The sequence below is a fragment of the Chelon labrosus genome, assembly GCF_963514085.1.
Source record: "Chelon labrosus genome assembly, chromosome: 22".
In the NCBI taxonomy this organism is placed as follows: Eukaryota; Metazoa; Chordata; class Actinopteri; order Mugiliformes; family Mugilidae; genus Chelon; species Chelon labrosus.
The window spans coordinates 7312889-7326928 of NC_140355.1; the positions used below are offsets into that span (position 1 = coordinate 7312889).

At 39.8% G+C, this 14040-nt stretch overlaps 1 protein-coding gene across 2 annotated transcripts in view; it reads right to left on the reverse strand.

Annotated features, from left to right (window-relative positions):
* The window catches only part of cntfr (ciliary neurotrophic factor receptor), a 227837-nt gene that overhangs the window by 158989 nt on the left and 54808 nt on the right, over positions 1 to 14040 (reverse strand). The window lies entirely within an intron of this gene.

Here is a 14040-nt window from a genome sequence, read left to right on the forward strand (position 1 = left end):
TGGTCTTGTGTTGCCGTTTTATTTCTATTCCACCCATCTCTGCGCATCCTTCTCCTGACCTTTTTTTCTCTCTTTCCTGTATTCTCCATGTCTTTGGGATTCTGACTTTCTACCTATTCATTCTCAATCTCAACACCTAAAAGTGTTTTTATTTTTCTTACAGCTTACAACTTTCAACACAACTTTCCTTCTGTGGTCTTTCAGTGTTGGCAAAACAGAAGAATCCTCAGATGCCCCAGAGGATGAGACAGTATAAAAGCAGAATTTTTAGCGATCACACACAGTCTCACACTCACATACAGACATTTATTCACTCCCGCTACACACCCTTTGTGAATCAGAGGAGCCTTGCCTGAGACCTTGTAAGCTGAAAATCTCCCTTGGCAGGGATGGTTTTCACCTTTGGCTGACTTGTACATGTTTAACTTCCCACAAGAGAGAATCTGGTTTGAAATATGGTCTCCAACATTTACTGGGAGCGCAAAGAAAAAGTACGAAGGCAGAAAGGAGAAGTTCAAAAGTGCTGATGTGAAATTCCAATATTTAAAATATATGGTGCATAAATACTGAAGGCTGTGCTTAACTATAGGTTTAATCCCTGGATGTCTCAAATTCATTCTTGGAAACGAAACCATTACCTAAAGTGGATAATTTAGCATTGCTAGTGGATAGTGGATCTAGTGCGAGGCTGTAAACATTATTGATGTTGACAAGAGACTTCAACTGCTGCCGTTCCTTAAAATGTGTTGTGCATAATTTATTTTCGTTCTGTGCTTTTAAGAGGGCGTAGATGTCACTTTTTCAAATGATATCTAATTTCCAAGACAAATTACTTCATGAAAAAATAAAAAGAACTCAGCTGTCAAGCATTCGTCTTCGCTTGATTCGCTCCTAGGGAAATGTTACGATATCTACAGGGTGGATGGATTTTGAAGCTGTAATTTCTTTAATATACATGACATTTAATATGTCTCTGTGCCAGTGTTATGAGAGAAAAACCTGTACAGATTTTGAGGTCCAAAAGGAGAGGGACAACAGTGGGGTAAACTGATAATGAAAACTGATCTATAGCCAAGGCCTCTATTCATCCTTTTCCAGTTATCAGGCTAAGTTTAAGTGTGTCTCCCTGTTTTGATCATGACATTTTCACTTAATAAAGATAGAAATATCGCTTATGTTGAGCTTTTCTTTTGCTAAAATCAGGAAAACATACCCACTGCATTAATGAAATGATGGCAGCACATTTAGATTACATATTCTGCCTCGTAAATAGACAGAGTGGATGAGATACATGTCGACTCATCGCAGTGTTTACGTCTGGCACCTCCCTCTACTATAAATGCCAAAAATGACAATGAAAAAGCCCGAACCCAAACGTAATGTGTGGCAATTCTGTTCAACAGGGACCCATTAATTGCAGGCTTTGTAACTTTGAAACAGCCCACCACTGTAACACTGCAGACATGCGTGATCATCTCAAGAAGAAGCCTTGTCGTCTATTCAACCTCAAAACAACAAGACAGAAGAGAGTTTCAGTGAGTTTTGTCTGATTATGGGTTAGTGTTCGGTGTGTCTTCATCGGTTGTGTTTCAGACAAGAACTCAATGAAGATCTGATGCTGGTGGGTAGTAAGGCAACGCTGCTTTCCAGCGCAGCAGTTTGTGGACAAGCTTATACGGTATACATATAAAAGTAAAAAACTTCACTCTGTGAAGGCGTAAGCAACTTTTTGGAAATAAGTATAAGTCAATAAAATTAAATCTTACTCAACATTTTCTTTGAATTAATGAAAGGATGTAATAACCAAATTTCCTGATTGAGACAAGAGTGACTAAATATTGACTTTTCTTGAATACTATCACGAGGTAAAAGCTGAAGTTTGAAACGGGTTCTTCATTTATTTGTATCAGGTTATTGTGAAAAAATGTTTAAAGGTTTGCAACTTTAATAAGCGAAGGTATGTTTATTATTTAGTGGTTAACCAAAGGAATAATCAACTACCCAGAAAATTATTAATAGAATAATAAAGACATCAATCAAAAGACTAAACAGATTAAAAAATATATTCATATGCAGTAGTCATACTACATGCTTCACAATGTTCAAGACACTCAAAGTAGATAATAACTCCCTTTTCCAAGTATGATTTCCTCATAAAACATTTTTGAGAAATCTCACTTCAAGTAAAAAAAATAAAAATAAATATAATAAAAATAAATAAATAGAAACTCAGTTAATGACTAGAGTGTTGTTTTTATTACTGGTGTTTTTGTATGGTATAATTCAGACTAACCTCTCTGCTCCCAAAGAGCTCTCAAACTGTCGACCGGCCAGCTCTTACACAAATCCAATTACTTTGTTTCCCAAAAACATAACCCGGCTACATACAGAGCATTTTCCACTATAGCCGCACATAGTAATAGGACATGTTAGAAGTGAATTTCAGTGTGGTTTCAGCTCCACTGAAACAATTTAACCCCGGAGTAATATTCACAGTTGAAAATGTGCTGCGAGGCCTGAAACAGCTTTCTCTTGTTGATAAACACACACTTGTGTTTGGTTATGCTTTCTCGTGATTTATAGCATCTCCATAAACAGGCAGTCTAATGACTTAGAATATTACAAACACTGTCAGAATTGTGTAAGACCCAGCTCTCAAACACACATAAAAAATAAATACACACTTCCACAGGCACATATATACACACATACTCCTCCTAGACACACAACCACGTCGTGATCCAGACTCAATGATGCCGTGCTGCCAGCGGCAAGCACAAGAGGAAGGGGGGTAAAAAAAATCAATATGTGAAACACAATGCAGCGTATACGGTGTTTATCATGTGCACATATTTCTGACAGGCTACCTCGCGTTACTGAGGAACACTGACATTTGCATTTGTGTTGTAGGGACAGTACTAGTAAGTCAATATAAGCCATTAACAAGGCAGCCATCTACAAGAGGATGACTGAGGTTAGACCAGGTCAATGTCTGCCCTATAATGGGTCAGTCATTTGAAGCCAGCCTGTACACTGTCTGAATGAAGTTATGGCTATGACTGATGACGATGAGTTTGAAAATGATCTGCGCTGACCTCAGCGTAGGTGTCAGGGTCAGTGTGCTGCCTATAGGCGTGCTGTTGCTACAGCGCAGGTGAAGCAAGATCAGATCGATGCCGACAGCATGTCATGGATGGAAAGGTTTGCTGCTCAGCCTTTTAGAGAAGCTCAAGATCTAATTTAACCAAACATTTACGATGACCACACAGTAACCTCAGTGATATTCTTCCTGGAGCTTTATGGCCAAGTAAGGATTTTTTTTGTCAGGTCTTCAGTCATGGCAAAAGGCTGATTTGACTCTTAGCACACCAGTAAAACTACAATACACAGGTAGCAAAGGTTCTGTGTGGATGATAGTCAAGCATATTGCCCTTGAACTTTGATGATGCAAGTCATATGTTATAAACCCCTGGTGAATAATGATAACTGCTGGTATTTTTACTGATGGCTGTGCATTCTGAACTTTCTGAGCCAGTTTTTGTCAAAAATGTTTTTCTAGCAGTGTGACGATGCAGTTAGGAGTCAGGATGCAGGGGATCTCACATGCTTGTAAGAAGCTCAGGCATTAAAATTCAAAGTCCCGAATTGCTCATCTTGCATTTGTCCGCATTTAAATGCGTAGCCTGTGGCTAACATGACAAATATCCATAAATCGCTTAAGTCTTGACACAGTAAATCATTAAAGCATGCTCTTGGACAAAATTCAGAGTGGCTCTTGTCCTGCATAATTAGCTTGAGAGTTCTGTGCGTCTCATAAATGGTGTCACTATTGTGGTTGGTGGAATGACTTTCCTGTGTTCTGCCCACAAGCTTCAGCTTAAAAATATTCATTGTGATTTTGCACTAGCACAATTTCAAATCTCAAAATTTCACTTGGTTCCTATAAAATGGGGGAATGTACATTTACAAGCCACAAATAATATAGTGCTAGTCATGTTCATACTTAATGCCACAGTGGTAAATGAATAACATGACCTAAAACAACACTGACCTATAGAGGGAGGGGAATGTAAAGCTATGCCTATGACTTACCTTCCATGTATCCACGCCACAGATCTGACACAGAAGCATAAATCTTGCTTTACTGTACTTACTTACACACATCCACAATGATGAACCGTGTATCATTTCAAGGGTATTCATTTTAACCCTTGGAGTGAAACAATCGACCCTTCGGTGGCCTTCTGATTGGTCGGCTGACCACCAACCAGAGTGTTTCTACCCTTTGTCAAGGCCTGATGTCCCATGTTACGTTGAAAACTGTTGAAAACATAGTCAAGTGTATAATCATACATAAAAACTGGTGAAATGGTTTGTTGCTAGTGTTAGCTGCCTTGACTGCAGATCTAGGATCTACTACTGAATTTTCTATGAGAGTGGACACCAGTATGTGTATTGTTTCTTTAACGAAGCAACAGTAATGCAGGAAGTAAATAAGTACTTGACAAAGGGTAGAAGCCCTCTGATAGGTGGTCAGCCAACCAATAAGAAGACCAGCAATCAGTACAGTTGTTTCAATTCAAGGGTTAAAATGAATACCCTTGAGCGGGGTAAAAGGATTGTCATTGTGGCTGTGCTATGTGTATTAACTAACACAGTAAAGCAAAATTTATGTTCCTCCGTTTTCAATTTATGTTCTACAGTTTGAAGAACATTAAGACACAACACAGTAGCAGAGAAACCATTTTGGCGATGTAATTACAACGTGACACCAACAAACTAGCACACAAGTATAAATGCTCACAAAATCGTAGGCCACTTGCATAGGCTATGACGTAAGCTTGTGTGGAAACGCCGCAGAAGTATAAACCAAGCTTAAAGGTTCTCTTCAAGAGACAAGAATGCTACAACTAACAGAAGGACAGAAACATCTCCAGCAAAGTCGTATTTTTTCCCAAGCCGTCTGTGATGTCTGAAAGTGTGTGTGTGTGTGTGTGTGTGTCCACGAGGGCTGAGGTAAGAGGCTCCTGCGCTGTGGAGTGAGACGGAGGGCATTAGTCAGATTTGACCAACAAAGAGGCTGTGAGCATACAACCGGGGGATTAGACCAACACCACAGACTTTCATTAGTCTACAGAGAGGAAGAGGAAGAGAAAGAGCAACAGAAAGGTGGAGGGAGACAGACACTGGATTAGAGAGATAGTGGGCGACTTTCATTAGTCGAGGGTAAGGGAGAAACGTAAAGATGGAGGATGAGCAGTGAGATACAGAAAAATGAAGCGAGGGAAACACAGAGAACACTCTAGTACTGGATTAGTCCAATACCAGGGGCTTTCATTAAATAGTAGGGAGCGCGATGGACGGATGGATAGAGAGAGAGCAAGAGAGTAGAGGGGACGGGGGGGAGAGAAATAAAACAAGATCAATTTGGATGTATGAGAGAAAAAAAAGTCCAGGCATTGAAAAGGATTTGAATAAGGAGCAAAAAAATATGAGGTAAAAGGCGGTAAACCCGAGGACTGTGCAGACAGAACATGCATGACTAGGAGACAAGAAGTGAGAAAGGTGATAGAAGAAAAAAAAAAAAACAGAAGGAACCAGACTGGAAAGAAAGAGGGAGAGAAGACAGGGAGAAAGTTGAAGGGGTCTGGGTGGAAGTGGGGGTATTGGCATTGGTGTAGAACAACAAGTAAGGATTAACCCCTCCACTGCACCCCCAACACACACACGGACACATTCAGGGCCTGGGAAGAACACTGCTGTGCCAAACTAATTAGCTACTAACTAAACTACAGCTCACATATGAACTGCAGCATTTACAATAGGGACCCAAGCCAGCTTCTAGAGCTGGGTCGGTGCGTGCGTCTGCATCTGTGCAAATCCATATCATTGTGCTTTTTTTTTGTATTGCCGTGACTGGATGTGGTTGTGTTCATGTGCTTTTGTGAGTGGTTCCACTTCAAAAAGAAAATGACCAATTAAACGTATCCACTCGGAAAAACAATTTAAAGGAATTTAGTGGGGGCAATTGTTTTTTTCCCACCAAATCACTTGTTTTTTCTAATTTGTATATCCTCCTGTCTATTACTTCTAAAGCAGATTCAAAAATTACTTTTTGAGCAACTGCTGCGCTCTTGTAAAAGACAGTTATACTGTTGTTGTTAAGTCTTTAATTGTATAGTCATTAAAATGTATGAACATAGGTGCTAAAATAATAAATCCTTGTCTAATAAGGGTCAAAAAGTGAAATCTACAAGTGTGTTTTGTCAGGGCTAAGGCACAAAATGCAACTAAAAACTGGGTTGGATAAAACACCAAAGTGTCAATGTGCAGTTCCTTTAAAGGCCACTTTAGGCTGGCTCCAAAAGGGAGTTTATTTCTATAGACCCTCGTGTTTAAATGTCCAACTTTACAGCAGAAATAAACACGACTACAGACTACAGCTCCACTCACACTCTTTGATGAGTTTTGAATTAGTCGGGAAGCAGGAGTCAGCCAACATGGCGCCAACACACTGAGCTTAAAAACTGTTGTTTATAGGACCTATGGGTTTGTTGATCTTTAAAAGCAGTCCATGGGTTTCAGTTCAATACTTACTTACTAATCCAAACCACAATCTTTCCTTAACCTTAACCAAATGCAGTCAATGGCCATGTGACGATGAAAGGTTCGACTCTGCAGTATTTGCAAATGAAATTTGAAAACTCAATGGACCATTTTACTGGCACATTCGGTAAATGTTAATTAGAGTTGCATACCATTTTGCTGGCATCAACTCATTCATTTTACAATGGTAGCAACAGTGCTTTTCTAGGCATTCAGTGTTTGCATGAAAGCTAAATCAATCTGAACCAAGAATGATGGCTTGGGATGCAAACGCAGCTGTTAGAGTAAAAAATATCTCAAAAATGCAACATGGGAGCAGAGGAGCACTTAATCTGTGGCTCTCCCATGGCAGACAGAGCAGCATTTAGCATTCTTTCTTTCATTCTGCCTGTGACTTAATGGTTGAAGTGGCAATTTAACACAAAGCATAGCGATATACACAAAGACCTACAGACAAAGATTCTTTCTTTTTGGTAGTAAGATGGATCAATAACCGAGTTTAACACTGAAGGGACACACTCATTGACTTTAAACCTCTTTTAACCAATACATTAACTTTCACCATCATTTGTGTACTGCTGGTTTTCTTCCATCCGACTACAATATAACATTTCATCTGAACAATTGTGTGTTCATTCCCACAGTTCAAGAGCACATGAACTGTTTTGCTCCTCATAAGTGTTTGGGTCTTATATTACAGTACAATGCATTTGATTACCAAAACTACCTTGGCCACATTGTGGAAATCGCTACGGGCATCTCAATCTGAGGTGGTTTGTTTTTGAAAAATGCATCTCTCTGGTTTTGTACTGCATTTGGAGAAAGTATTATAAGGTTTCAAATAACCCTGTTTTAATTTAACTCAGTGGGGATTGACACCTCGTTTACTTTAAAGCCTTCAAGCTTTAAAGTAAAATGTTAGATCTTCATCGACCTGCTCTAGTTTTGGTTGCAGGGACTTTATATTTTAGACACATTGTGACATTAAACTTCTTTTGTGGCCCATAAATTATGTATGCTATCTTTATATTTAATTCCTCAGTTGTTTATAGTTTGTTGATGTTCAGTGTCTTCATGAGTAACTGGTTAATTTCAGGAGCTAGTTAATTCACATATGTCTTCTAAATCTTTCTTTGTAACTGTCTCTGTTGAGTCGTTCTGTTTCCGAGGAAAACCTTTGATATTGTCCTCATTACAACCGTTAAGTGTGAAGGTAAAACATCAAGACAGGATGTTAGAACAGAGTGAAAAGTTTTAACTGTAAACTTTAACATTCAACTGCACAATAAAAGCACATTCATACATCCATGTGAAAGATATAAAATAACCATGAAGTAGCTCTCCTGCAGTGCAGTCCAAGTTTTTTCACAAGAGTGATATATTTAACGTCAAACTGTGTAAATGTATAACATTTTTGTGAATTCTCCCGCAGTGAAAATTACGTTTTGTGTTGTTTAAATGTCAAGCTCTCAGTGAGTAACAACGTAATTACGTCTGTTGCATTTCTATGGGATGACCGTTCCCTACATCACTGACCTTGGTATTTCTCTGTTTGGGTGGTACTCACTTATCATAGTATGTAATTTACCTCATCTCAAAGGTTATAAAACCCATTAAAACCGACAACGTTTTTGGCTAATAACACAAATATGAAACCTCCAATCCATGTGTTTTATGTTGCTGATCTGTGATTAACTCAGTATGATATACATAATCCAGTTTCATTATTATTGATGTCAAAAGCAACAGAACAGCACCGAAATTCTGCAGAAGCCAATTATCAAATCACTGAGCTCACTGAGATACAACAGGCTTGAAATTCATTTATGTACTGATGAAGCTTCATTTAAACTGTTGTGTAAAGTAACAGAAAAAAGAGCAAATATTAAATGAAATTCAAAGCCAATTTTCAGAGAGTTGGAAAATACCATGGCAATGAAAGTAATTACACAGTGATTGTTTATGGTTCCCTCCAAGCATCATCAAGCTGCAAAAAAAAAAAAAAAAAAAAAAGGTTTATTTCTAAGGGTGTTTTGTTTCTCATAATTCATTGTTAGGAGTCTGGAGTTTTGTGGCACACCTTTCATCTTCCGTGCATGTTGTGCCAGGGTAATGTAGCACTACACTACTGTTCGATTGACGCTTGGAATGCACCACCAGATGTTGTCTTTGTCATAATGTGTTTTTAATCACCATTGCTGAAGTCAGATGCCAGCAGGCGGCTTCCAATCGGATTTGCATCACTTGCTCTCCCCCGTCTCTCCTTAACAGCTGAGAGGGCTGCGGGCATCAATCACTCTTAACTAGCCATGCTGTCAAACATTTCCATCACCTACTTTTGGGACCCCACAGTCACTTGTGCAGTGGGGCAAAGCAGGACTTCACACCGACAGGATTTGATCTCCATGTATTATACATGGTACAAATCATTTGGATATGTCAAAGTATCAAGGGAGGAGACGGGCAGTTGTTCACAGCGTGCACTTGTTAAAAATGTGATTTTCCATTCCTTCAAGCGTGTTTGGAAAACAAAGGCTACGTAAAAAACTTAATGTAAGAAATACCTTGTTCTTTTTCTTCTCAATGAAAGCAAACAAATGGTTAACCTTTCAGGGACCTCTATTTTTGACCCCAGAGGGAAGATGATTAAATGGTTTATCTTCTTAACAATGGCTACATTTACATGGACAATATTTCTTCAACCCGACTGAAATCATTCTGATCAGAAATTCCAAATTAACTCTTCACGTGGATGCAAAAGATTGAACGATAAGACATTAATCAGAATCCTCAAATCAGCGTCTCCCAGCTCTATTGACAACTCACAGTTACAGCTTTGTTCATGTTCTCAAAACCTTGTTTGAAACACTTTTTGCAACCACCGTCCTGTCACTTATTGTTTAGCCCAAGTGTGGCAAAAACAGTGAAGAAAGAATGCCTTTAGAAATAACTGGATCAAGCATTCACATGGGTTTGTCACTAATACCTATATCATCAAAAGCTTTACACCTTAAAATTCCTTCATGTCAGCTTCTGACTGAAGTGTTTACATGAGGTGTTATTGTTCCGACGGAGGTTTTCTTTTCAACTAAAGCACAGGATTAGTTTTACCATGGGACGTCATGTGATTTAGAAATTACACCCCTACGTCAGTGTCTGGTGTGGCGCATTCACAAAGAATAAGTGAACTCTGTGTTTTACTCAAATTCACTATCCATGGTTATGATGTGTCTGCTTTTTTCTGCTTTACTCAACTACATGTCAGAGGGCATTTTATACCTCTACACTTTTTGACAGCTTCAGTTCCTTTGCAACTTCAGTTTAATAATAATAAAATACCTTTTTAAAAATAAAACGTGATGTGTTGAAACTAAAGATGCCAGGGGAGAAGCATTTTTATCAGCCCCACCTTTACCGATGTGATGACCACATTAAAGCTTGACTTAATAAAATCCAATGCGTCAAAATCTGCTCCCACGCATGTCATCCATTTTATCATCCCCTGCGATTTCATTCATCTGATGGTTTTGAGCTTTTTTTTTTTTCTGTGAATGGGTCAGCGACATCTTGACTTTGTATCCAAACAGCTGTCCAAACTTTGATATATAGCACAGCTTCATAATTCTTAAGTGACAAGAGGAAGAAAAAAGCTGCAAATATTAGTTTTATCACAGACTTCTGAGTTAGGAGATGTAGGGTTGGTAATTCGCGGTGTAATTTTTACTTTACAAATTACGGACGCAGCCGATTCGCACAGATTAAGATCATAGACGACCTCCGCTATTATTACAAATTACAAGAGGTCCCCAGGTAAAACTAGTCCCGCGCAAATAGGACGTAACATCGCAATGTTACCAGAGTGCATTTGTGTCTCTTTTAACACTCCATATCTATACTCTATGTATTGTATTTTGCTGTTAAAGTGGACAATTTCTCTCTTTCATTCTCTCCTTTCATCTTTCAAACAATGCTATAGCACTTCAAGGCGTCACATTGTGGCACTTTGTGTATTTCTGAGGCCACTCAGAACCAAGCTCTGTGTATTCAATCACACAAAGGGTACAAACATACTCAAATGTTTTGGAGAGCTGTCCAAGTCTGTGCGCAAGTGGTTTCAGACAAACAGCTCTGTCTGAGGGGAACGAATATGAACATAAACTAGATATGTTAATGTGTGTACCTATAGGGAGAGTATATAACACACTGTCTTCTGTAGCTTTTACTGTATTTTACACCTTTTTCATACTTCCAATTTACAGTGCAATTGGTGCCATTAATATAATGATAGAATGTCGCCTAGTAAGATTGTGTGATGCAAATATATGGGGGAAATCGGTAAGAAATCATGCCACTGAGACAGCGGTAGAAATATCAGCAATTGCCACGGAATGCCTCTATGGGATAAATTAACAAGTCAACGAAATACACTCTTGAGGATTGAACAGACAAAGAAGGAACTTGCCACTATACCTCGTCTCTCTCCTCCTACTCACATTCACATCCTGTACTCAACACTCATTCAAAGCATTTTTGCATTCGAGCCTAAAACCACTCAATACAGTCTTTCATGGTTTTTTTTTTTTTTTTTTTTCTGTGCCTCAGTAATAATGGCTGAAAAGATCTCAGCCAAACCAAACCTGCGTGTTTACGATCTTTTACACTCTGGCTTCAGTTACATTTCAGACAAGATAATCTGTCCAGTAAAGGTCAGCTTCCCAATGTTTTTTCTTCAAACTGGTGTTTTTCTACACAGTATGACCCACAGTAAGAGGGTGTATTTTTTCTGAATCCATCAAGAGGATCCACTTAACCTTGATGAGACAGAAACTTTGTGAAGGCCTATTAACTGTGATTTATCCTTCGTTAATTACTGAAGATGACATTTTTATGGTTGTGATAAAGTACGGTGGGACTGTTGCGTTGACTGAATGAAATATTAACCTGAAAACGACCTGTGTTTTTTTTTTTTACTTACAAAAAGATGTGATGCATTTTTCTAGAGTGGATTTTTCATTTGCAACTACCAGCTTTGACTAGAATTTAAAGTGGACTGTGTAAACTGCTTGCTATTAACATGTTTTTCCCTTTTGTTAAATGTGCAGTGAAGTGTCACAAAGGAAGACTTGAGGAAGCAAGCTTTACCCTCACATTTGTAGAAAATGTTCCTCGAAAATTCCTTAAAAGCGAATTGCCAACATTCTACCGCTGGACATAAGCTAGAAAAAATGCAGCATGAGTCACTTTAGAGAAGTACCCTCCTACCTCCGTGCAGGTGGTAGGTCCTTTTCAGTGGAGGAGTGTCCTTAGGAAACACTTAAGGCCCCAATCATTGCTTTTCATCTTCCAAGAAGGCTCATTTCACTGTGACAGAATCCCCCAACCTCTTATTTCTCCGCCTCTTTCACTGTCCTCTTGTCTCAGTGCTGCCTTGAAAGCCTGAAACATGATACCTCCAGCACCTTGTGTATGCCGTAGCATCCTCCCCCTCCTCTGTCTCATTTCCCTTTCCTCTTTTTCCTTTTTCATCTTCACCCCATTTCATTATTTCTGTGTGCTCAATTCATGCTTCGTTAACTATCTCTAGCTCACTAGCCAATGACATGACAAGACGTACAAGGTACTGTCTGTAACACCTTCTCACTTTTCAACATTCTGTGATCTTCTATACCTTCATCAATCTCCGCTTTTTTTTTTTTTTTTACCTTCTCACCTCTCTTGCCCTCACCTCCTCTCTTCAGTGGCCTCTTCAAAGGTAAAAGGCTGTCAGCACAACTTCAGTGGGAGAACCACACAGTGATCAGACACGTCAGCGCCTCCGATCACGCGCGCACGCGCATCAGCACTTCAAGTGCGCACGACCAGACGCGCAAACACACATGTCAGCACCTTCAACACACGCGTACAGACACGCACACACACAGGTCCACATGTCATTAGGGGGGGTCCACATGGCTTGTATAAAAGCCTGACCAGCAGGAAGGGAGCAGGCCACAGAGGGAGGAGGGGAGGAGGAGGAGGGAGGTGAAGAGGGAATTGCCGAAGCAGTGAGGGAGGGCAAGAAAGAGGAGGCGAATGAGACGAGGGATGTACAGAGGAGGAGAGTTCTGAGGATTACCAGTCACTTGAGGGTTGCTTCGTACATCACTGAAGCTGCACTGTGTATGAATGTATGTGTGTGTGTTTGTGTGAGTGAGTGAGTGTTCACTAAATTACTTCCTCCTGTTCAGCTCTGCGTCTGCTTTAACAGGCTCCAGCATATTTTAGCATACAAACTACTTGCCATTGCTTTAGTCACTGTGCTTTGTCCAGTTTCCTCCTCTACTTTATTATTTGCATTTGCTTCTATTTCTCTCTGTATCTTTACCTTCCTTGCAGCCCTTTATCCTGGTTTACTATTGCCTGTTTTTTAATTTGTCCTACCTGCTTCCTGTTCTCATTTCCACTTTTCCTGTCTTCAGATTTCTTCCTCCGATTCGTCTCATCATGTATTCAACTTCTATTTTTAGTCCATCCTGCTCCCATCTTCTATTTCTTTTCTTTCCTTCCTGTATTCAACAAAATTTTTGCTCCCAAAATACCAATGAATGGAAAGGAGAAATCAGTAATTTGAGAGAAGGACAGGAAGAAAAGGAAAACGAAAGCTGAAGGATGAATGATTCTGGCAGATAATAAAAAGAGACGTGAGACTAGGAGAAAGCATGGGGGATACAAGGAGGCAGAGAGAGGGAGAAAGGGACTAGAACTGGCCAAGAAAGAGTGATAATGCAGAGCAAGAGGGGGTGGTAGATCACAGAAAGACAAAAACTATATGTAGGAGAGTAGAGTGCAGATAACACAAGCGAGGGCTTGAGGAAAAAAAGAGGCAGAGACAGTGTGGGATAGCAGGGAGAGAGAAGGGAGGCTGAGGAAGAGGAGAGGAGTCCACACTCAGATCAATGGATGGCCTGTCCTCTGCTGTGTCTGCATTTCCTCTGGCTCACACAATAAGGCCCTCTCACTACACTTGGGAGAAAGAGAGAGAGTCTATATGTGTGTGTGAGAAAGAGAAAATGACCCCTTTGCACTCTGATCTTTTCTTAATATTAGAGGTCAATGGCCAGTCTTCCAATGAAAATTTCATTCTGTGGTGTCTTGCGGGGCCCCCACTGGAAGTGAATCTAATCTGTTCAGCAAGACCTCTATGTCTGTCAGTGTGAATCTCCATAGGTTTTTATCTGCAGAATGTGCAGAAAGCGTTTGCGTTTTAGCCCTCTATTACAGACTACTGATGGGACCTCTTTCCCTTTCACCTCCTGCATCGTGAGATGTGCTCTAGGTCCCACAGGACACTCAGTGGGGAAAAGCATATAAATAAAACAATGGCTAGTGCAGTTGATTGATCTGTACTTTTGTTTTCTGATTAATAAAATGACCAGCGGGCAATAGAAACGTCGG